Source organism: Theropithecus gelada, chromosome 3 (assembly GCF_003255815.1).
Source record: "Theropithecus gelada isolate Dixy chromosome 3, Tgel_1.0, whole genome shotgun sequence".
Taxonomy (NCBI): Eukaryota; Metazoa; Chordata; class Mammalia; order Primates; family Cercopithecidae; genus Theropithecus; species Theropithecus gelada.
In genome coordinates, this window is record NC_037670.1 from 70,857,465 (window position 1) to 70,880,206 (window position 22,742).

Here is a 22,742-nt window from a genome sequence, read left to right on the forward strand (position 1 = left end):
TTTGCCCAGCCTGCTATCTTGAACTGGAAATGATAGATTAAATATGTTGCATTTCTGCTACACTGCAGTAGTGTCAGTTAAACTGAGGACCCAGGCCCGCCTCTGCCACCTTCTGGCAGTGTGACCTTGAGCAAGCTCTTAGATATTGGACTGGCTTCCTCATCTCTAAAATGGGATTGGAAATGGCAGCCGCACAGGGTGATAACAGGAATTAAGTGAGATAACTTGTTAAAACCCATTGAGTTCCATTCTTACCCTCACATCTCCAATGCCTTGGTTCTCGCCCTAAAAAAAATTACTGACATACCAAGGGGGGCTCATGGGCTGTCTAACTGACTGTTTTTCCTTTTGCACATTTAGGATCTCTTCTGATGCTGCTGAATCTTTCTTTATAACTTTCTTACTTTTAGTTTTTAAGATATATTTTCTTCTCTTTATGATTTTACAAATTTGAGAAGCCTGAAAATAAATGAATTTAATTCTAAACTTCTCCCTAGATAAAAACTAGGCATGTATCATATTTTACAGAATTACTTACAAAGATTAAAGAGGCAGCTTCCCAAAAACAATGATCCAAAAGCCAAAAAGTCTTTTGAAAATCTTACTTCTTGCTACTGGAAGAGCTAGTCTTTCATTTCCTGACAAAAATGTCACTTTGTTTATTTTTTTTTAACCAAATGGATTAAAAACAGTAACAACAATATCCAACTGGTAGTATTCAATAGAAATATATGATAGGTTGATAGAAGTGTAAATCAAATAATTGAATTCTGGCTAATACCATAGCAGACAATTAAAGTGAGTGATCTTGTCAAAATGCATCTTAAATTGAGTGCTCCCTTATTACAGACTGGCTACTCAGGTAAGTTTTTCTCCTAACATCTTCCTATATATTCCTATATATGTATGTTTTCTTTGATTTTTTTTTATTGCATATTAAGTCTATTTGAAGATACTTGATTGGCACCCTGTTTTAAATTTGTTTCCTTCTTTTTTTCTTTTCTTTCTTTTTTTTTTTTTTTTTTTGAGTCAGGGTCTTGCTCTGTCGCCCAGGCTGGAGTATGGTGGCATGATCATGGCTCACTACAACTTTTGCCTCCCAGTTCCTGGGCTCAAGCAATCCTCCTGCCTCAGCCTCCTGAGTAGTTGGGACCACAGGCATGCACCACCACACCTGGCTAATAATTTTGTATTTTTTATAGAGATGGGGTTTTGCCATGTTGCCCAGGCTGGTCTCTAACCCCTGAGCTCAAGCCATCCGCTGTCTTGGCCTCCCAAAGTGCTGGGATTACAGGCGACAGCCACTGTGCCAGGCCCTACATTTGCTTCTTAACATGGTTCATTTTAATGCCTACTACATTGTCTAAAAATCATGAACTTGGAGAAATAAAAATACACTATAAAACTTAGGTTGCTTTAAAATTGGAAAAGTTATTTTCAGTCTATCCCAAACACTACTGGAGTTTAAAGATTTTAAGTTGGCGCTGTATTGAAATAGGCTATTCCATCATAGAAACTGGCCCTGTCTAGGAAATGGGCGTAGTGAATCCTGGGGATGCATGTGTGCTGTTTAAAAGGCACCACAGTCTGCAAACAGTTTCGCAAGTCAGATCTCATTGAGAAGAAGGAAGTGGGTAGATTTATGAGCTTCAGATACATGCTGCCCACCTCACATGAAGTACATGTCAGTGTGTTTCTTTTTAAAATCATGCATCTCTGAAAAATGTGTAATGGGCTATAGTGTCAGAGAGAAACATCTTTATCCCACCTTGGACAGAAGAGCACGAGGCAGTTTGTCTACTGCAAGCCTGGGATCAGCTCTGAGGTCCACTTACTGCCAGGCCTCTCTGGCCGAAGTTAAAAAGGCTTGTTACCAGAAGGAGTGCCTGCAATCAAGAGCCTTGTCAGAAGTGAGAAGATAGCCTGTCAATCAGAGGACAAGACCGTGTGGTTGAAAGCTGGTGAAAAATTGAAAGCTAAAAAAATCCAAACTGAAAGAGCTGGAATAGCCCCAGAGTTGAGGAGGCCATCCTGAGCGTGGGAGTGGAAAGTGTAGATGGTTCAGGGGCTGGCTCTGGACTGACGCTCGTCATTGGGTGTTTCTGTGGGAGCCTCACTCTTTTGGGCTGGAGACAGCCCCGTAACCCAGAAACAAGAAGGCCACAGCTTCCCAGCCCTTTAGCTGACCCTCTTCTAAGAAGTGGATTTTGGAAGCCAGACCAAAGCCCAGACTAGAAGAATGTTGTTGTGGTAGCTATAGGATTGCTGATCTGTGTCAAGTGAGGTGTATACTTTTCTGAAAATTTTAAATACTGTGCAGATAAAACACAAGACCATGATATAAGGTGGTTATGTGACTTCCTGCAGGATATATCATATAGCTGATTTTGTTTTCCTTTACTCATTGCCTACCAGGAAACTCAGATTTAAAGTGGCTGCTTGGTTATTCCAACTCTATTGGATTGCGGCCTGCATATTCTCTCTTAACTTTCTTTAGGTCTTGATCATCTAAACTGTTCTCTGATCAGATTTTAGTTGGCATTTTCTACCTGGTGAATTCTTGTATGCTGCCTGAAATCTTTAGTGAAATGAGGCAAAATATTAAAGTCATACCATTCTAGATCACTTGCTGAGGTGTGTTACAATTTCAGTCATATGAGAAACAGTCACATAGGCGAGCGTTATTAAAGCAATGTGTGCAGACAGACTTGTGTGACAGAATAAGAGGATGTTGAGAAGTCTTGTGTTGAATGAATTTGACCACAGCAGTTTTCCTTCCCCTCAAATGTCAGAACTTTTCAGAGAAACACAGGCACTACTCTTTCTCCTGGTATGATTTGGAAAAGCCAGATACCTCTAGTCTCTTAGGCCTCAGAGAGAACTATTTTACCATTAAGGTTTCAAACTTTTCTCACCTGCCAGTATATGTGTGTTTTAAATATTTTTCTCTCTCATCATTTTTTAAAAATTCCTTTTAAGTTGACCAGGTTTAAGGACATTTGTGTGCTGCTATTTTTTCAAGCCCCAATGTGCAGTGATTTTGTAAGTATGTTTTAATATTTCAGTATTTGTATTTGTATTCCTCCTGTGAAAATGTGGTTATTAATCGAGTTTTTGTATGATCATTCCTTGTGTTTTTGAGTTATCTCAGACATGCAGCTTTCCTATCTTGGCGCCCAGCTCCATCGAACCCCATTGTAAAGCGCTTGCACGTAAATGCTGTCTATAGTTATACCCTCAAAAATAAGAGGCTTGTCTCCTGAGGACAGCTCCGTATTACGGGCAGAGTATAATCCTGAACATTGTTTTTCTTTGCTCTCAAATGGCTGGGGACAGTGAGTCAGGAGTGAGAACTCCCTTTGTTTCATGTCGTGTGCATGGCAGGGGAAGAATGTCGCAGGGCAGAAAATGAAGAAAGACATAAAAGGATCTCAGCTCAAGGAGGTCATATCCATCAGAGGCTTAGCGTTGCCTTCAAAGATGCCTGGGACAGGTGGCAGTTCAAGACAATCACAGTAGCGGCGTCCGCTGGAGCCGAGATAAGGGATTGCCGTGGAAGCCTGCTATCTGCTGCCCGTTTGCTTTGATGTAACTCTGCTAGCAAGACTTGGGGGAGCAGACGACTGCCTTCCTCCGTGGTCTGCTGCTGTTGTTCAGCCTTTTAAGGTCTCATTACAGTGCTCCTTGAGGATTAATCCTCTTTAAGGTTTACATGAGATGGTTTTGTCCAAGGGCCCAGCCAGGGACCTTGGCGCCACCTGTACAAGGCACCACGGCAGCCTATTTTTCCCCTTTCCTCTCCAAGTTGTTGATACTTAAAAATACTTGTTGGAGTGAGGACTGCAAGCATGCGGCACCCTTTCCTGGCTGTTGTTGTGTTTTTGCTTTTGTGCGAACAATACCATTAGCACTAAATTGTCAGCTTCCACTTCCTCACTCTTTTCTCTGTCAACTCTGTCCCTTTTTCAAAAGAAAATCTGCCGTAGCTTGGCTCTAGAAGGGATTGTTGAGTTCTTTTGACCAATTGCCTTTATAAAATATCTATCAGCATAACTTGCAACTACTTGGAACACTTCATGTTAAAAATATATTCTTTGAGCGAGCAAACCAAACTGCTAGATTTTCTTAGACTTGCTATTTTAAATACCATCATTTAGGAAAAGACAAGTGGCAGATTTTATTTCTGACTTGTTACACACACAACAACAACAACAATGGCAACATCAACAACTAAAGCAAAAACCATCTCTTGAGTCTCAGAAATAAACTTTGTCCCGACACTTTGAATTTTTAGTTGAACAAACCTTTTCACTGTCATTTAAAATCCCTCAAGGGGCACTTGAAGGCAAGCAAGTCGGGAACTTTGAGACCAGCATTTGAATTTGGTTCCATGATACTATACTTGGCTTTCCATACTTGGCTGGGAACAGAGATGATTCTGAGAATTACTAATGGGATACGGAGGCTTTCCATCCCTTGGCCGGTGGTTCAGGGTAACTTTCTGTTGTCAGCGACCAAAAGGTAATTCACATGCAACTGACCGCCTTTGCTTAGCCTCTCTGGTGTTGGTTTGGTTCTCTAGGAAGAGGAGCACTGAGAATTAAAACGAGTACCAAAACTGGTACACAGTCCCACAGTAAGTGTCGTCCACATTTTCTGCAGGTCAGACTCTTTCCAAATTTGAAATAATCTTTAAAATAACAACAGAAGCAAGCTAAGCTGCTGCAGTCAATTTAGTGAGGGAAAAAGATATAGTCATATAGGCCACCTGACATTCTAGAGATAAGAATGTGTTTGGCTTTTAAACTTCTGCAAGGGATTGTTTTGTTGTGTGTTTACATTGATTGACAGTCAGTTATCAAAAGGAAAATCACCTTTTGAGATGGTCTATTTTAAGGGTAACTCCTCTCCACCCATGAGTGAGTAAATAATGGAAGGCAAGACAAGACAGTGAGGAGAGGCAGCTGCCATGGGAGAGTCGAACAAAGCGGAATGATGACTTGGTGGGCATCAGGCACCCTGCCTCTGAAGGTGACTCTTTACTGTAGTAACAGAACCAACCTTGCGGATCTTGGTGTGACCATGTAGCATCTTGGCTTCGTGCCAGACTCCTGAGTCAGAATTTCTGAGAACTGGATCTTAGATTCTGTGTTTTTAACAAGTTTTTAAACAATAAAGTGTGAGAACCACTGCTTTTAAAGGTCAGATGTCAGTCTCAATTTCTTCAAGTTCCCAGTTGGTAAGCGCTTATATTTTCCATCTTAAAAAGATCCTGTGCATTTGCACGGCTGGTTGTGGCACATCAGACCATTCTTTGAATTACACTTTACTTTTTGTAATTACTTAAAAATGAAATTGAATATTTATGATGACATCAATTTAGTACTTTTAGTACAATTTAGTACAATTTAGTATCCCCAATAAGTAAAGAAGATTGAATACCAGTTATTTCATGCTATGGAGAATTTTTATTTATTTCTCAGGGGTTGTGCCTAAACTGAATTAACAACAAGAACTAAGGATAATTTGTATAATTATGTTTTTGTATCTCTGAATTTCCTTTTAGGAAATAGAAATATATACACCCTTGTCTGCATTTTAATGCATATGTATTTTGGTGTGTACAGTCAACAAAAATATAGACTTTACTAAATATGAAACTGCTGTCATTTGCTAGAAAAACCACCAAGTTTATGAATTAGTTTTCTATCATTACTCTTTGGTCAAGACCCTGCATGTGTTTTAAAGGAAGGTTTTATTGCTGAGATTAGCAGATTCAGGATGTGGAAATGTTGGTTGAGTGTAATTCTCTCTCCAGAAATGTGAAAATAGAGTTATTAATTACTCATGAAAAAAGTGTTGGCCTGGTCTGTCCAATTGTCCCATCAAGGTGGAAGATGTTAATTTAAGGGATGAGTAACACATACTTCAGACATACACATTTAACATAAATGTCAGTAATGGACTTGCCAGTTGATTTTACTTGATATGAATGCTAATGTTTTGTTAGCACTTGTGATAACCACAAGAAAACAGTAGAGGTGTAGAATGTAATAAAAAGTTTGAGGTAGTACAAGTTTTGTAATTAATATCCAAATTTATCCTTTTGGACATTTTGATTGTAAGGTCTAAAAACACCCTTGCGTGTTCTAGTAAAAATATTACACCTTCAAGAATTTTTCACCCTGTTCAGGCTCTAGGAAAATCTGATTATCAAAAAGTTTGGTGTCTTTCCTGATTCAGCATTTGGTACAGAGGGGGTTACTATAGCTGGTTTTCCTTATTCAGTTTTAATAGGTGATTATCTTTTAGAATATACTTGACTTACGCATGCTTTTAGTAAAGAAAAGATAGGTGCTGGTGACTTGGTTTCTTGGAGGAAAATCAGATGTGATTTTGGAATTAGAAAGGACAGGATTCTAGTCTCAGCCCTTCGCTGGCTGACTTGTCTTGTGTAAGTCACTTAACCCCTCAGCTTCCTTCCTGACACCAAGTACCTGCTTCAGATGCTTGTGTAAGGGTCGAGCATCTGGATCCAGACATTGACATCCTATGTGCACTTGGTCATGAGAGTTCGTATTGGTATGAAACTCTTCTCTCTCTTAAGTGATTGAAGTTTGAATACCTGAGGCACAGAACAATCTTGTTTTCTGTTCCAGCAGTTATCACTTCTGGCCAATTTGTGATTATACATACAGACCTCATGGTTCTTCTCTAATAAAAATCATAGAAAATCTGATTTTATGTGATCAGGAGGTGAGGCTTTTATAACTGGAAAAGCTGTGTAAAAGCCAGGACTTTTCCTATAAAATATATATAATATATAACATATATATAAAACCATGCTGTCTGATTTCCTGGTCTGGCTTATTTTTATCAAGTAGCGTTTTTCATTTTAATATTCCTCTAGGGTCTCTAATTCATTTGTCTTCATGTCATAGACATTGGGAGGTAACATGGTAGCATGTTCTCTGTTTTAAAGATACAGGTGCAGAAGCATGGGAGGTACTGGCCCTCAAGCCAAGTGGAGAGGGGATCGGCTGCCATCTCTGCTGCCAGTCTCAGAAAACCTTCCACCTGTGGCTACTTGGTACCTTTCAATTTTATGATCTCGGGCTTATTAATTACCAACACTGAACTTAAGATAACCAGAGTTGCTGTGCTGAGGAACAGAGAAGCACACACTAGTTTCTGTTACTGCTCTCTGATTTTATTCTGATTGTCATTTTAAAACAATAGCAGCTGGTATTCAATGGGTGCCTACTGCTTAGGTAGGTGCACTGCTGATGGAGGAAGAGAAAATGGGGACGTGAGGATCCTGCAGTTCTAAGAAGAGCAAACATGCAAACTGGAAGCTGTCGCTCCCCAGCTTGGGTCACACATCCAGATTCTTAAGGGACATCAGATGGAAGGAAAAGTAGGCAAAGACCAGTGTGGAAGAGAGGGCAGGAGCTTGGGAATTCTACATGGAGATAATATTGTCAGGCATATATTTAAGCAGGTGGCAATTAACATTTGTTGACTAAAATAACATACATTGGTATTTCATTTCTGTTATTTGCTATTTTGGGGGCGGGCACAATAGCTACCGCTTACCTTCACTGAACCAAACTTTTGCCCATTTGCCTTCTAGACCAACATTTATCAAAATGTGGTCCCAGGACACGCAGCATCTGCATCCCCAGGGAACTTATTAGAAATGGTACTTCTTGTGTGCCTCCTCTGTCTTACTGAATCAGAAACTCTCGGGCTGAGACCCAGCAATCTGTGTTAACGAGCTCTTTAGGCAAAGCTGATGCAGCTAAAGTTTGAGACCATTGTGTTAAGGAGTATTAGGTAGAACAATTTGGGTCTGTCATTAAAAGGGGGACACTGAAGCAGGTGGGGAGCTGTGATCCAAGTTGAAGAGGGAAGGAGAGTCATCTGTCTGGTTTCTTCTGACCTTTACTCATTGGCAAATTAAAACCCAAAGTAGCTGATGGCACAGGAATTTAGATGCAGCAGCCAGTGAACGTAATATCTCTTTTTGGTGGTAGTTTGTTTAAGTCACTCTCTTATTAAGCTGTAACTTTCTCAGCCTGTTATTTATTATTATTATTATTATTATTATTATTATTTATTTATTTATTTTTTTTATTGAGACGGAATCTCACTGTCACCCAGGCTGGAGTGCAATGGCATGATCTCGGCTGACTGCAACCTCCGCCTCCTGGGTTCAAGTAATTCTTTTGCCTCAGCCTCCCGAGTAGCTGGGATTACAAGTGTGCACCACCACGCCCAGCTAATTTTTGTATTTTTAGTAGAGACGGGGTTTCACCATGGTGGCCAGGTTGGTCTCGAACTCCTGACCTTGTGATCCGTCTGCCTCTGCCTCCCAAAGTGCTGGAATTACAGGCGTGAACCACCACACCCGGCCTGAGCCTGTTATTTTATATCCCGTGAACATGTGCCTATTTATCACTCAGTTTTGCAGGCTGCAATCCAAGAATAATAACAGCAGTTCTGTAGGAGAAAATGGTAATTATTGGTCCCCAAATAATGGATTCATGGAAACTTATGAAAGTAGAAAAAAAGTTAAGCTTTACAAGATTAAATCAGAACAGCAGAATTGGTGCAGTTCATGCACCAATTCCAACTTAAGTAAGAGGCAGTAGCCATTCAGAGTATATGTCTAATTTCAGCTTCTTCCTTATATTCCTTGAAATGCTGTTTTGGCCCCTTAATTTAAAGAAATGAAAAGAGCCAAGCACTTTATTCCCCGCTACAAGACATCAAGGAGAGGGGGTAATAAACAGTACCTTGCCGATGTATTTTAATAAATACTGGTTTACTGCATCCCACAACGAAAAGCAAATACATGCAATTACTTGCAAATTTCTTCAGTGTTTGTACTTATAAATCTCTGCCTAAACCTTCCCAGCTGGGAGTTCAGTTAGTCTTTCTGCTGTGGAACCAGGGCTTTGTTCTCCTGTTCAGCCTCGGCACAAGCTGGAATAATTCAGAAACGTATTAGAGAGATTGCTGCTCCCAAAAGGCATAAGGAAATAACCTTCACTCCCGGCCTTAGGGAAATCAGCCCAATCAGAGTTCGGGCAGATTTCTCGATTAAACAAAGAACTAACTGTGCACAAATTGCACCTTAACAATTTGTAAGGTGTCCACCTTAGAAATGTCTTGCAGATGGAAAGCTGATATTTTTTAATCAGGGCAGTGGGGCTGCTAAAGTCGAAATGTCGCCAGCATTTTCCTACCACTCCACACAATTAGCATCCCCCCCAAATTAAATTTAAAGTTGCATCCATAAGCAGCCCTCAGCCTCGAGACCCGTGGCACCGGGTTGTCAAATACAGATGGAAACCACTCCCTCTGTAAATGCGAGGGTCCAGGGCATGTGTGCGTGTGTCTGTGAGTTTGTGTGGATGACTCAATTCATCTGGAACACATCCCCGGGAGCTTTGTGCTGTCAAGTTTTATTTCAGCAAACTTCACATTGGGAACCAAAAAGGGGGTAGAAAGTTATTGCACTTAATGTTGTTGCAACTTTCCATGCTCCTAGTCAAATTATTCAGAAATCAAAGTCAGGCCCCTTTGTCGCTGTGGAATGTTGTTTAGAATGGACCTTTTAGGAGGGATTTAGTAGATTTCTGCTGATTGCTAAGAGATGCTCCTGCCAAACCGTCACCCTTATGGCATTTTTAGAAAAGTGACTGTATTTTTCTATAGGAAATCTGGGGATATTTTAAGTTGTGTCAGTTCTCTATCTGTTCTGCTTGAGGTACTTTTGCTCTTTAATGCAGGGAAGGGACCCAGCTGATATAACTAGCAGGTACTCCCAAGCCTTACTGCCCCGAGGGTAAGAACCTCCCAAACCCCAGCACTTACTTTAGGAAGAGAGTGTACATAATGGTCGGTCTTGGTCACGTCATTCTGGCCTGAATTTGACAGCTTTACATTCTTAGTGTAGCAGGACAATTAAGGGTGCTGGCAAGGATGGTTTGGGATGGTTAAGAGCGAAAAGAAACTATAGCCCCCTGGGCCCCACAGAAACTCTGTGATTCCCCATGTGAATCAAAAACCAGTCTAAGAAAAACACTGAAAATTCCTTTCCTCACATGTGCTTTTTGGTTTTCTTGCTTTGCTTACATGGAAATGTAGACATAGGACATATTCATTGACAAGATCCTTTTTTCTAATAGAAGTCGGAATGAAAGAATACAGCGCGGGAGTCAGAGGCCTCGGCTTCCCTTGGTGTTCTGTGTCCTGTCCCTCCTTCCCTTGGCTGAGCCTTGTCACTTGTAGGTGAGGGAAGCTCCTACCAGCCCTGCCTGCCTCCTATAGCCCTGCCTGCCTCCAAGGCCATGAGAGGCTTATATGAGAGAGTGGTTGAAGGAGCCTTGCTGAACTGTGAAAGGGTTACACACAAATGGTGTTCTTCTTCCCTTCGGAGTTTTGGGTTTCAGGATGCTGAGTTTGTCGTTTCTATTTCAAAACAGCGATCTGGTGGGTTTTGACCCATATCTATCCTACGTACATTAGGAACTCTTAAACAGTGGTGGCAGCCTGTCATTCTGTGCTTACTGTGTCAAATGAGCAAGTGAAGCTGGTGAGAACTTAAACTTGGAAATCAGAAGACCACTGGGCCCCCTGGGTGCAGCTGAAGTGGTGTAGTGTCAAGATTCAGGGGTCTCTAGCTGGTGTGCGTTAGACCTGGTGTGATTCGAAGGCCCGTTTTGAGTCATGACCCTGCCACTTTCTAGCTCTTCATTTTCTCTAAACTTTATGTCCGTCACCTGAAAATTGAGAATAAGTGTATTGTCTTCTCAGACCTGCTGTGAAGAATTCAATGAGAAAGGAAATAAAAACTGCATAGTCCAGAGTTAGGACTCTGAACTCAACCCTGCCATCAATGGAAACTATTTGGGACCTAACATACACATTAAGAAACTAAAAAATAATGGAAAGGTGAAAAAGCCCTTGATTATATTTCATTAAGATGATTAAGCTTTAAATATTTGCAAATCTGAGGTTGGTATTTTGAGCCTCCATTAGAAAAAAAAGTCCCTGTATGAAAGGCAAATTCATCTTATCTTTTCCTCTGTTACGTGTTTGACAGGGCCTTCAGACAGCTCTGGCCCATCAAGAATATTCTGATAACTGCACTTGCAGTGTTAGATAATGAACTTTACCGTCAGAGTGGATGTTTAATTAACTATGGTGTAGTCCTTCCATGGAGACAGTGGCAGCTACTCAAGGGCCAGCATCTCCCTGACCATGGAATCCGCAGTGGTATGTGGGGCGGGAAAGCCCCTAGCTGGGTTTTTTTTTTCAAAATGGCATTTAAATGTATACCAGATCGACATTTATCATTTTAATCTAAACTCTACTGTAAATGAACATGTGTGGCCTCTGAGATCATACACTTTGCTAGAAGGAGGTTCATGTGACCTGGCAGCTCCTGCCTGAAACATCATTTGTTCCATTCCTCAGCAAAAGCAGGCATCTAACAAGTCAAAACTATTTTCAGTAACGAGTCCTGGTCTCTTTTAAAGCTGGAGTTCCCAATGTCTTTTCTTCTGCACCCATTTCATTGACTCAGAATCACACCTATCAGAGAGAAAAGCTTCCCCATTAGGAATGCTCAGTTGTTGGTCATTTTTCTTAAAACTAAGTCATGGCAATGAGTGTTTAAGTGACTTGTCATTCTCAAAACTGTTCCTAAAAGGCATCTGGTCCTTGGTACTGCAACATGTAAAACTACCTGTCAGACAGGTGACAGCCTTATAAATAGAGGACTGGAGCCATATAAGGGTGCACCTAGGTGGTGCTAATGAAAACATTGCTCAGAAAGGCATCCATGAACCCAGAGCCCTGGCCTTTTTGCTGGTATCATTTCCTTCTCTTTCCCCTGCTGCTTGCTTTTCTTCTCTCTCTTCCCTCCGTCCTTCTGACCAATCTATTGAGTGAAATCTCAGCATCATATATTCCTTGGCAGAGTAATTTTTGAATGCCAACACCAAAAATTAGAATTAGTTTAAAGAACTGGGACTTCCACAAAATAGGGAATTCTGGTGTAAGTTGAACATTTACCTATAATTTAAAGTGTGCACCAGCATGTTGTAGCCTTGGGCCTGTCCCTGGAGGAAAGACACTGTTTAGTTCGCAAATGATATCTGTGTATGGCTAAACATTGGTAAAGGGAGAACGTAGATAACTTTGCAGACTTCTGAGAATTGCCCTAAGTAGCTGAGAGGGAAGGATCTTGAAAAGGACACCCTTGGTCTTATGAGACCACGGACTTACCTCTTACTAAATTATGAGCATGTTAGAAGTGGTGGAACTTTAGCTGTCTGTGTTTATGGATTCTATTAGTGTTTTGATGTATTTTGTGTTAATATTCCTGAAAACATACAGCAAGATGACCTCTGTAACTGAGGCAAACCTAATATGATTTGGAGAATGCTTTGGCCAAGTCCTGTAACTGATGCTGTGCTCTCCCGCATCAGAGGTGACCTGTCTGGCAAGTTTTAAGTTGTTCATATAATAAAAACAAATGGATAGATTTTATGAATGCGTTGAAAACAGATCCCCATATATTTAGAAAGGGGATGGAAAGCTTTAATTCTTTTATTTTATTTTTTTCTTTTTGCAGATCTAAAACTTGGACCTGATCCTCTGGGTATTAATGAAGCTTTTCAGTTTATTTAGTTTATTCACTCAGATTCAAAGGGCCAGAATTTCTTAGGATAAGTGTTGTTTATGGGTTGAGCATCCTGCTTCTACCCTCTATTTCCTGGGTGAATTTTACCCAGCACCCACATTTCGTCGCATGAATTAAACCACATCAGCTCGTGTGCTGCTGTTCAAACTCCAAAGGTTTTTAACTGAGCGCTTAAATAGGGGAGCTGTACCTGAAGGCGGGTCCCATGAAACTACTCTTCTCCGCGTTTGAATTTGAATTTTTCATACATGTGACATGTTTGGGACCTGGTAGCTTCTGTCAAGACAGGTCTTGCAGAAATGTATGCCTCTTGAAAAGGGTTTGTTGGTATTTCCACGCTGTTGCTTGGAAAGGGTTTCTGTGCCGGTCTTGGTGCTGCCCAGGCTGCTCTGTGAGCTCATGATGCCCTCCCTGTTCATTTGAGGTACTTTCTTCCTCAGGACTTTTGAGGGAAAACCCAAGACAGCCCACAACAATCTCTATTTTGGTCTTATTTTTAATATAGCCGTGGGTAGTATGACAGTTGTTAGCACTTGCCACCAACCCCAAATTATATAATGTGCCATGAAAATAAAAATCTCTATGCCAACTCCTTCCCACTCTCAGAGGGGATAAGAAATCACGGAGAGCATAAAAGTGACTATGCATACCTGTGACCACCTTAAAATAACCTCACTCTCAAAAGAAATTTTGTTTCTCTTTCCCAAGCAACTAACTGCCCCCCTGTGTCCCTGCTGTGTGCAGGTTTGGCCCTTTGGGAGGCAAAAATGCTTACTTGTAGGGAACTGGGTGTAGGACCTTGGTGTTACGGGGAACTTAATAGCAGCCCAGGGGCCTGACAGAGTTAATGTAGCATCCACGTCACCTGAACTATCAGGAGCTTGGTGGAAGAGATGAATTACACTGGCTTCCATTCAGAGAAATGAAAATCTGGGGTAATTTGAAGTTTCCCAAAATGTAGGAAAATGGGCTGGGCACGGTGGCTCACACCTGTAATACCAGCATTTTGGGAGGCCGAGGTGGGCGGGTCACTTGAGGTCAGGAGTTCGAGACCAGCCTGGCCAATATGGTGAAACCCTGTCTCTACTCAAAATATAAAAACTAGCCGAACATGGTGGCGAGGTGCCTGTAGTCCCAGCTACTCGGGAGGCTGAGGCAGGAGAGTGGCTTGAACCTGAGACGTGGAAGTTGCAGTGAACCGAGATCGTGCCACTGGGCTCCAGCTTGGGAGACAGAGTGAGACTCCATCTCAAAAAAAAAGAAAAAAAAAAAAAGCAGGAAAATTATTTGGGGCCAACACAGGAAAAGGGTTTATATTTTTGTCTCCTACCCCCCTTTTCCCCTTTCTCTCTTCTTATTTCTTCATTATTGCAAATGCTCTATTATTTTTAAAAGTATGCCTTTCCCAGCCTGGTGCGGTGGCTCAAGCCTGTAATCTCAACATTTTGGGAGGCTGAGGCAGGCGGATTGCCTGAGGTCAGGAGTTTGAGACCATCCTGGCTAACATGGTGAAACCCCTCTCTACTAAAAATACAAAAATTAGCCAAGCATGGCGGTGCATGCCTGTAGTCCCACTTACTCAGGAGGCTGAGGCAGGAGAATCACTTGAACCTGGGAGACGGAGGTTGCAGTGAGCTGAGATCGTGCCACTGCACTCCAGCCTGGGTGACACAGCAAGATTCCGTCTCAGTAAAAAAACAAAACAAAAAACTATCTCCCTGACCTACACACACATACACGCCTACACCAGTAGATTTCTGGAAGGGTTAATACAGGTGTGTTCTGGCAAGGGACCACGTGACCTTAGGGTTCTTGGGACTTCATAGCACAGTGCGGATGTGTCACTTAGCAGTGACTGAAGGACACGTTTCCTTTTCTTAAGCCTCTTTACCCTAATAACCAATTGAATCCTTCACACACACCTGCTATTAAAAAAGCACTTCTGTATTTTTTTTCCCAAGCCAAACTGTACCTAGCTTTATTAAAGATACTTTCCGTAAGCAATCACAGTATTTCAGGCAGGACATGGGCAGACAGTTGTTAACAGTATACAACAACTTTCAAACTCCCTTCTTTGGACTACCAATAATCAGAAAGCCATGATAAAACCCAGTAAGTCTTCATCTGATGCTCTGAACAGGGGAAGTTTAGAGTTGACATTTTGCACTTAGCATGTTGTTTTAACAACTTTTCACAAGCCGACCCTGACTTTCAGGAAGTGGAATGAAAATGGCAGAATGTATCTGAAGATCCACAATCTAGAAATGGAACCTTTGCTCTTTGAGGGGTGCCGTGTCAGTGCCATCACTGGAAAGTCCAGATTGTGTGACATACTGGTAACCAGTGGCTGGGGATCATGTCCCAACAGATGTCTGGCTTTAAGGGAGTTAAGCCTATGCTGAAAGGTGGAAAGGGAGAAAAGGACATAAAAACAATTTGTTTTTCCCTCCCACAAGGTTTTTATGTCAAGGTGGACGTGTGTGTCAAGGTCAGGGAATCTCTTCTCCTGGGAGCCAATGGGAAATCTCTCCGAACTAGAAGGGAAAGGGAAAGGTGTTTTCCCCACCTCTGTGCAGCTTCAGAGACATTCTATTAGGGACATATGTCCTGTCCTCCAAAAACAATGAAGTGTTCTGTGTGCTAACAACATAGCTTAAAAAAAAGTAAAACAAAATTCTGCATTTTTATAAAACTTGATAAAAAACAGTATTTCAAACTGTACAGTCGTCAGAAGTACACAGTTAACAAAAATGCAGACACTTCATTTGGCATCTCCAGCACCTTCAGCTTTCTGGGCCTGGTCTTTATTGGCAACTCCATTTTCTGTAGGGTTATTCCCCTCCTTACGAGCATCAGCTTTTCCCTTTTTCCCTTTGGGTACCTTCTCGGGGGCCTTTTTAGGTTTGGGCTCTGGCTTTGGAGGAGCAGGTTTAGCAGACAACCTCACGGATCTTCTCTGTGGTTCGTCCTGCACCTTGGCTTTATCTCCTTTAGCATCCCCTTCAGCCTTTCTCTTGGGCATGGTGGCAGCAACAGCGGCGGGTCATAGGCGCTGGGCATAGGATGCGGTGGTGTGCAGGCTTTGGTTGGTCGGGGGGTCGTTCTCGCCTCTTCTTCACACTGCTCCACACTTCTGTATTTCTTACTCACCAGAGATGCAGACATCATATGGTCATCCCTAGCATTCCTTGGGTTTTATTGATTTATTTTTGAGACAGCGTCTCACTCTGTCACCCAGGCTGGAGTGCAGTGTTATGATCTCGACTCACTGCAGCCTCCACCTTCCAGGTTCAAGCAATTCTTCTTCCTCAGCCTCCTGAGTGAGTAGCTGGGATTACAGGCTCCTGCCACCACGCTCGGCTAATTTTTGTATTTTTAGTAGAGATGGGATTTCACTATGTTGGCCAGGCTGGTCTTGAACTCCTGACCTCAGGTGATCCGCCTGCCTCAGCCTTCCAAAGTGCTGGGATTACAAATGTGAGCCACTGCACCCGGCCCTATTTATTATTATTATTTTTAACTGAATGTCTCTTCTCTCTTGGCCAGGCTGGGATGCATGATCTCATGTGGGCACAGTCTCCTGGTGCCCAGATATGCACCTCTACAGTGATGGTAACAGTACCTTCTTCATAGGGAGAACACGTTTCTAGCCCATAGATTCTTCTGACATTCAGTAAATGTCAGGCATCCTTATAGTTATTAGTTGAAAGAATGCTGGTTGGGATTAGAAGTATATTACATTTAATTTAAAAAATTTAATGTTAATTATTATGGGTACATAATAGGTATATATATTTATGAAATACAAGTGATGTTTTGCTACAAGCATACAATATGTAATAATCACATCAGGGTAATTGAGGTATCCATCTCAAGTATTAGTGTGTTAGGAACATTCTGATTCCACCCTTTTCATTATTTAAAATATATAATAAGTTATTGTTCACTTTAGTCACCCTGTTTTGCTATCAAATACTAGATCTTATTCATTCTATCTAACTGTGTTTTTGCTCCCATAACCATAGAACTGTATTCTGTGGTCATATAACCAAATGAAGCTAAGTAGGTCACCGAACAGTTGAGTCCAAATCTTGTTCCTCGACAACTGAAGATACTTGGCTGGCTTCCTGCTTATAATAACAGTGGGCACAGTCTTCTGGGGCCCAGATATGCACAGTGAGGCATAATGCATTTGGAGAAAAAGGGTTAGTTTCCAGAAAGAGTCCATGATATTATCATAGACTGCAAATGAAATTCCTGTCATGCAGTGAATAGTGGCATAAAATCTCCCCCGTCATTGTTTGTGGGAGTCTTCAGCATCTGGCACATTTTTTTTGTCCTTCACAAGCTCTGTGTCTGTCTTTATTGGTTCCATTTTCTTTTATTCCTTTTCTCGGGCTCCTGTTTCCTGGATGTCCAGGGCTTTACACCCTGGAGCTAAGTGCTAGGGTGGCCACTTTCTGGATCTTGCTTTAACATTCCCCATACCAGTGCACCGCCCACAATGGGTCATCTAGTGTTTTTCAGCTTACCCGCAATGCTCATGATCATGTCACAGACTGTGCAAACCTAAGCCATCCCACCTGGTCTCTGTGCTCCTTTTCCTGGACTAAAGAGAGCGAGCGGAGGAAAGAGCAGAGCTGGGTGAGCTAGCTGGTAGAAAAGGTGCTTAGCTTCAGGGAAGCTTAGGTGCTCTAGAACTTTATTTCTTGTTGCCGTGTCTCATGCACCTGATATTGGCTATTCGAAACATTTTCTACCTTCCTCAGGACTGCTCTCCTGCCGTTGGCGCATTGCCTCCATCCTATTCCTGGTGTGCTGTTCATGTCTGGACTATGGTAATGGCCTTCAGACTTTCTGTTCTCCAGTCTGTCCTTCACGCTGCTGCCTTGTTAATCTTCTTGAAATGCTCCCAGGATTACCTACCTGCTCAGACCATAGCTCCTCATCGACAACACCGTCCAGACGTCTTGATAGGACCCCTTGAGCTACCTTGCAACTTGTCACCTATGAGAACTCTCTCACACTGCTGAACTTGCCTCACCTGAGCAGATCTTGTGCTATGGTTCGCTGGTACCCACATCTGGTTCCAGCACTCTGCATGTATGCCTTGCCCCTTGTTTTCGGCCTCAGTCCAGTCTCACTCCTGGCAGGAGACTTTCTGGCAAAAGAGTGTGGATAAGGGTTGATAGGCTATGCAAGTTGTTATTTACTTATTATTTATTTCAGCCAACCCTGTAGTAAGTCCTTAATAATCTTTAATACTGCTTTTCCTACTATGGTGATAATTATAGAAGAAGACTGAGACTTGCAGAAGATGAATAGCCTTCCAGAGTTTCCATCTCTAGTGGTAGAGGTGAGATTCAAATCTGAGTTTGACTGGTTTCCAAAGCTCACGCTGTTCTGGACTCTTGTCGTTCCCAAGCCACCACAGGCTCATTTGCCACCCACCAGAGCTGGGAGCCATTTTGCGCTGCGTATCTACTGTCCTCGGGGCAAACAATCACTGAATAAGTTGATGTTGCTTTTCAGGAACCCATTTACTAAAAGAAACAAAATGTGTCAGTTCCATTATTTATTCATTTAATTGCCAATCCCTCCTTTTCTCTCTGTCATTTAAAGTTAGTATATGCTCTACCTTAATTAAAAATAATATTTTGGAAACAGCTTAAAAACAGCTTAAGATAATTGCAACACTGTGGTATTCACAAAACCAAGTGTTGGCTTCCCGTGTTTTGTAGATGCTGTGCAGGGTATGTGTTTTTGACCTCTGTTCTGAATTACCTGGTTTATTATGGCTTTCACTTCACACCATGTCTTGTCCTTTCTTGGACTTAACATGGTTTTAAAGTAGGTGATTTTGTGGAAATAACGAATGCCCACTTCCCTCGCCTGTGCTGCTGACACTGCCTCTTGAATGCCTAGCATGATGCACACACATGATAGATATCCAACCAATCGGTAGCTGTTGAAGTTTGAATGAATGAATGAATGAAGGAAAATATGAATGAATGGAGATGCGCCTTTATTTGGGTATCCTATGCTAGATTTTTAGAAAAGTTGGTTATGAAAGGAATTTTTAAAGTTGAATTCTACTATAAAACTGAAAATTAATTTATTCGTATGGAGATACTAACAGTAAACTTTGGAAACACTTGAAGAAAGGAATAAGACAGAGTTTGGTTCCTCTGTCTTTTTGTTACATAGAATTTTTGGTGAGATTCTTCCACTTACTACCCCATTTTTCCTTGGCAATATCTGTGGCTGCCTTCAGGCATCAGTCATGATTCTTGCTGTTATAATAAAACAAAGCCTTATATAAGAAAGATATGCATATTCCTGACATTTAATTCCTTTCACAGAAAAATAATGCTTGATTTTATATATATATATATATATAGTATCCAAAAGAGGTATAGCCAGCATCTTGTAGCAAAGTAATCTGTAACTTACTGTTTTCTTGGTCAGTGTTCCTTCCTGTCAGGCAAAGTTAAAATCTTTTGCAAGTGGAAAAGCCGATGTTCATAACTACTGCTGATTGTACCCATTTTAGAGCAGGCTGTTTCCCTCCGCCAGGAAGATGTCCAATTCCAGGGTATGGAATTTGTCTGTCTTTGTCAGTAGGCATCTCTTCATCTGATTTGTTGATTCTTCATTGTTCTGAAACCTCTTGTCCCAGAGGTTAGCTTCAGTTCCAGGAGACAAGGTTTTCCGAATAAAGTCCGCTTCTGCCCTGCTGTGTTTCATTCGTTATTTTCACTGTCAGCTCCGAATGCTCACCTGGAAAATGCCAGTGCCCCGCTGGTTTTTCTGTAGTCCTCTCACTTTCTAATTGTGTGGCTTCAAGTACAGGACATTACGCTTTCATTCATTACAGTCTCTAGGCCGCTTTCCTCCCAGGGCTTTCTGGTGCGTATCAGCCAAAACATCAGCAATATCTTATTACAGCCCATGGGGTTTGTGTGGTCCTTAAATTTCCCGAGGTGCCAGACTTCCAGGAATTCTACTTTCCAAAACATGGGGTTGCCTCTCAGTGAAAGCAAAGTCTGTCTTGATCCAGCTCTTGGCTGCCCTGTAGTGACTGTGATGAACCGCAGATTTGTTCATGGATGCTGGCAGTTAACTTGGTTTTGTAGGAGGAGTTGGATTAAATAAAGGCAAGGTGCCTTTATTTAGCTGGGGAAACAAAAGATTGTAGGGGGCCATGGTTAATTGTCTACCGATACTTAAAGAGCTATCGCATGGAAAAGCAATTACTCTTAATGTAGGTGGCGTCAGAATGCAGCGCTAAGACGAATTGATAGGCTGGGCAAAAGTCAGAGGGAGGCCAGTGTGGCGGGGTGCGGGGGGACAGGATTTCTTGTGCACAGAGCAATGTGAAAGGAGGGTGATGGCTTCAGACCTCCAGTTCTCAGAGACAGGGTGGGGGTGGGTGTTTCAGGTTAGGCTGGATGACTGCTGGTGGAGGGTGGAATGGGGATGTCATGCAAAGGATTCTTGCAAGGGATGGTTGCAATAGATAAGTAGATCATTTTAAAGATGGCTTCCAGCTCTGAAATCCCACAGTTTTATTATGCTAAGGTAAAGCATTTTAGGGCAGTTTCACTCTTTCCCTTTCCCTTTCTTTTTCCCTCTGTAATTGTGGAACCTAATTGTGTGTGCAGTTCATGCTAAAGAAGTCTTAATCATGTATTATTTCCTATCCTCTTACTTTGAAACAGTCAGACTTCTAGTGTAGTTGTGTTTGGACACTGTAGAGGGAGGCAGGGTGTCTGTGTACAGTTGTGCTGGCTGTTTACTGCACAAAGGACTGAAATAAGGGGCTGAACTGGAACACATACTCTGCTCACCAGGCTACCCAGAGGAAGAGTCTATCTTTCCAGTTTGCAGAAAGACGCCGTCAGCTCACCAAGCTGAGTGCCGGAGGGGCTGGGTCTCCCCAGAAGAGGCATAGTTTTCTAATCTGTTAGATTAGATGATCCTAGTCTAATCTGAAGATGCTGGTCATGACTCTAGAGGGAGGCATAACATATCATTTTTAGTTTATCAGGATTGACAAAGTTAAGTCTAGACACATCTGTGAATTCCTTGGTGGGCTGTACAAACACAGTGCTAACTATTGCTACTAACGGTGCGAAGTTCCATTAAGCATCCACATATTTCTGCCGACTCACCGAATATTCAGGTCCTTGGAAGCATCTGGAGGATTTGCTCAAGTTTTCACTTTTAATTTGGATATTTGGCATTGTGTGCACACAACTATGTGCATTCTCCTTCTAGCCCAGGAGATGCCTTTTGACTCTTCCATTCACCCTCAATCCTCAGGGGCAATCAATTTGGTTGAAAAGCAGCTGAGGATTTATGAATGTGAGGCACATAAAACCCCTGTGGGCTCCCAGACTTACATTAAACAAACTTGTGAGTGTGCCAGTGAAGAGGAAAAAGTTTAAAGAATCCAGCACACCACCGGCAAGGTTGGTTATTTTTTAAAACAACAACAACAGTAAACAAAATGGAAACAAACCAGCTCGCATTGCTGATACCAGGTAGCAGTTCTTTGAGCAGGGGTGAAGAGATGCAAAGGTTGCTGTGCATTTGTGAAGTGTCCCCAGAGACAGATTCCTTAAGCCTCTGTCCACCCTCCAGCCTTGTCACTGTTCCTCCCTCCTCTGGAATGTGGAAGAAATACTCCCAACCCATCCATTCACAAAAACCCTGGAAGACAGCCACCTTCCCTCCACTTTTCTCATCTGCCAGCTCCTGCTCTGTTCTCTGGCCCCTCTGCATCCCCTGCCCTCAGTGCCATTCTCAGGCAGCAAGAGCAGAACTCTCGCTGTCCCCTGCCTTTGGTGTCAGCCCTGTGACTGTTGTTCTGCGACCTGTTTACTATGCCCAAATACCGTCAGTCGCCTGAGTTTAATACACTGTGTGCTTCTGTGCGAGTTCATGAGTTGGTGCCGTTTCTTTTTAGCTACCCTGATGCTTCTGTGTTTCTGTGTTTTGTTTGTTTGTTTTCCCTTTGAGACAGGGTCACTGTGGCCCAGGCTGGAATGCAGTGGTATGGTCTCCGCTCACGCAGCCCTGCCCTCCCGAGCTTAAGGGATCCTTCCACCTCAGCCTCCTGAGTAGCTGGGACTACAAACTTGCACTTTCACACCTGGCTAATTTTTTTTGTTTGTTTGTTTGCTGCAGAGACGGGGTCTTGCTGTGTTGCCCAGGCTGGTCTCTAACTCCCAGGCTCAAGCAGTTCGCCGGCCTCGGCCTCCCATAGTGCTAGGATTACAGGCATGAGCCACCACACCTGACACACTTTTGTGTTTCATCTCTCTGTTTGGAAATCTTCACAGTCTTTAATTACTACAAATCAGTAGTTCCCACATTTTTTGGCAGTAAGACATGGAAAAACAATCTGCACTGCCCCCGACAAAAAAAAACCCAAAATACTGTGGGGCAGATGCCCACATAGGGATACCAGATGTTTGTCCAAATATGGGCATGGCAGGGCTGGGGTAAGTTGGGACACTGGAAAACAGCAAACAATTCCCAGAGCATTCTCTGCTGTCATTATCAGTTCACAACACAAAGGCTGTTTTCACACCACGAAGTAGGAAGAACAGATTATTGAGCACAGGACATTCTTTTAAAACGAGTAACTTTAGTGTATGAAATATTCATCACTTCAGTCCTTCTTGTTCTCATTTTGTGTCTATTTATTCGACATAATTACAGATTTCCAATCACTAGGTAGAGGCCGCTGCTGCAAATGATTCTAAAAGAAGGAGCTCTTCTGTCCAGCAGCAAAACAAATACAGAGCCCACCAGGGAGGCCCACCTTACCTGGGCAGGAAGATACCAGATGCCTTGGCCAGGAGCCTATCCTTGCTCATGTAGCCATAAGACTTGTTGTGACTAGGGTTCCTGTTGCAGCTGGAGGGACACAGAGATTTAGGAGCACCTTGCAGCCTAGATTTCTGCAGGAGCAAGTGGGGTGGGCATTGGATCCTGAGGCCTTACACTGGGGACC

At 42.4% G+C, this 22,742-nt stretch overlaps 1 protein-coding gene and 1 pseudogene across 2 annotated transcripts in view; one reads left to right on the plus strand and one right to left on the minus strand.

The window, feature by feature from the left end:
* Positions 1-22,742, plus strand: part of GLI3 (GLI family zinc finger 3) — a 269,528-nt gene that overhangs the window by 102,149 nt on the left and 144,637 nt on the right. The window lies entirely within an intron of this gene.
* Positions 15,480-15,809, minus strand: LOC112621228 (annotated as a pseudogene).